The sequence below is a fragment of the Ziziphus jujuba genome, chromosome 8, assembly GCF_031755915.1.
Source record: "Ziziphus jujuba cultivar Dongzao chromosome 8, ASM3175591v1".
Classification (NCBI taxonomy): Eukaryota; Viridiplantae; Streptophyta; class Magnoliopsida; order Rosales; family Rhamnaceae; genus Ziziphus; species Ziziphus jujuba.
Window position 1 is genome coordinate 17,012,295 of NC_083386.1, and position 3,276 is coordinate 17,015,570.

Consider the following 3,276-nt stretch of genomic DNA (forward strand, 5'->3'; position numbering starts at 1 on the left):
TCTCAATCAATTTATCAAATGATGTTAACTTCATCCGAAAGAAGTCTTTTCTACAAGCTGGAATAGGGGCAACAATGATTCCAACCTTTCCTTCATGTTTAGCATTATCATTTGAACTGCAAAGTTGAGAAACAAGTATTTTTTGTTAAAAAACATGCATAGATTGATATGTTAAACTCTCATCTTAGTAAAGAATATAGAAATACTTTAGGAAGTAAAGGAGAAGACAAGAGTACTATAAAGTTAGCTTTTAAGCAACATATTAATTACTGGGGTATTGACAGAACAGAGCTCCACTGTCATTCACAACATAAGGTGCTACTGTTGTTGCTTTAGGAATTAACAAACACATGGTTACTGACAGCTGCACTTAGAACAAAGCTTCTACAAATATAGAACAAGAGTAAATTAACGAGCAACTTTTTAATCAAACATTATTGAACCACTGCCAAATTGGTTGAAATGTCATAGTTTGTGTGAGCGCCAAAACAGCTTCCATGAAGGAAATTTCAATAGCAACCTATACACAAGAAGCAAGTGAAAGAACATAGGATACATAGGGTGCTTAACAAGCACATTGCAGAGTTTCATACATACTTAGTTTACCAACCAAACAGACACATATATTACTTGACTACATCACTAGGCAAACATTTTAAAGAAAAGACATAATAAAATTACAAGAACTATAAAAGTCTTAACGTCATATTGGTCGCTCATCTTAGTATTTTTCTGAATTCTTTCAAGCATATTATTAGATTTCTCCACTTGCACAGATAAACAATGAACTTCACCGATAAGTATATCTATTTTGTCTACTTTAGCTTCCCCTTCTTTTGCCCAAAAGAATTCACCACATCATTTTTCCTGTGTTAAGTAAACATATATAATTTAATTATTTTATAAGCTAAAACAAATGAAAATTAAACACATTAACAATTATATATGACCTGTTCTCCATCTAAGCATTTCTAGAATTGAAGATTTGGGTTCTTATCTGTCCTTGATGTTTTTAAATGCATATATTGCCCACATGAGCACATCCAGATCGGTTGAACATCACTAGTACATGTTGACATGCTTACACAACTAATCTCAAGCTCTAACTCTAAAGAAGACAAGGTAAGATTTAATAAGCTATAAAAAGCCAAAAGACATATATCGAAAAATTTAAAAAAAAACAAAAAAAAAACCCACCAGAAACCTCAAGGATAATTCCTCTTTCTAGCTAGTCATGAGTATTGAAATTAACATTGATGATGTATGCTAACAAAGGAAAGAAAGAACCATATATGACAAAATTCTTCTTGCTAATTCAGAGTATTAGTTTAAACACTTCACCAAAAATGGCAGACATAATAACACCGTATCAAAATCATACACGTTGAGCCCATGGAAGACACACCCTTCCTATCTAATCTTCCTAAAGAAAACAAGGATGTAAATAAGCTACATGAACCTTACTAATGAGATTTGATCATAATAAATATTCATGTTTTGTTTGTGATATTTGTATCGCTTATATCACTATAATGTATATATAGACATTTAAAATAGGGGAATCGCATGGCATGCAAAGTAGTCTAAAAGAACCATATAAAGGCAGCCATAGATAGTATTTACATGCTTTCACATATGCCTTGTAGTCTAAGAGAACCATATAAAGGCAGCCATAGGTATTTGTATCGCCTATTCACATACACTTTCTAAAGTAGCAAATAACATTGAATATGCTCTAAAGAGAACCATATTAAGGCAGCCATAGATGGTATTTACATGTACCAAATCCAATCCCTGGTAGAACCAAAATGAACCATATAGGAAACTTCAAAATGATGCTAAGAGCTAAAGTGGAATGAATAATTCTTTGTCAGTGGTGAGTTTGAGTAGGGCTTAGACAGATGCATTAATATAAATAAGATGGCCAATAGTGGTGGGTATGGTGTTTTCGGTGATAGTAGATGTACTGGTGTCAGATATATGTAAGAAGAGAAAATAGAAAAGAGGAAAGAGACCAAAAAAAAAAATGTCGCTTGTTAGAGCACTATAGGCTCTGATACCATGAAGAGGAATAATGATATAATGAATAAAATGCCGTGTATTCCATTGAATTAGAACCATTATTTAAATACAATGACAAGGCTTATATATGCAACATAGCTGCCAGTAATACACACCAAATATAGATACAATTACATATTCTATAGAGATACAACAACTATATATAGGCAATCTATTAAGGACAGACTGATACATATATGGACAGAATATGGGAAACATAATCAAAGGGATATATGATCGTTATCATCTTCTGAGCCCCCCACAAACTTCATCATTTTTGCTTCCATTCTAAAAAAGATTAATTTTTGTTTCCACAAATAAAAAAGATAATTTTTTTCAGCACCTATCTACAGAGGACACACAAAACCTCAAGCATTGACAAAAAGTCTGACTGTTTCAGTAGTAAACCAGAAGCAGAAACCTGGAATGGAGATACAAAGAGTAACTACCAAGCGTATTAACTATATGAGTTCTTAATACACAGAGCCTAAGCAAATAGAAGAGCATGAATGGATATATTCCTCTAAATATTTTCAATGATCGTAAACTAGATATATTACTAAACTAGATCCTTGCTTTATGCTAAAATACTTCAAAATTTGCTAAATGATGAAAATGCCCAATACAAAACACATGAAAGTAACACGTCAAAATTTTGGTTTCAAAATCCAAAATTTTAATCTTGAGCATGTGAGACCTCATCAATGGCCCAAATATTATATTTAATCTAAAACAACTTACTAACAGGGAACGAAAAATTTAATTAAAAGTAGGGAAACAAGACAAACAAGACTTGCAAAGACTGATATGCTTTGACAAAACTTTTTACCCACACATTATTGTCCTATTTTACATTTACAGTAATATAAATTCAAGAAAAAAAAAGGCAAATTATTATGCTTGCTCGAAATATTAGAAAGAAACACACTCTTCACTTATTTGCAGGGCTGATCGGCGGTGGAATTAGCAAAGAATGGCTAGAATGGTGGGCTGCCCTGTCAATGGAACTAGTAGAGAATGGTTGGAATGGTGGGGAGAAGTGATGCGAATCCACCCAAACCTGCACAACAGACAACCTGCTGGGGTGCTGACCCGATACGGATGAAGACCAGCCGATCACTAGGGCTCAAGCCAAGAGGTTTAAGGAAAACCTTGCTGTATTTATCTGGGGGGTAATTGATTCTCAAAAGGGTTTGTCCATACCCAAAGATACAA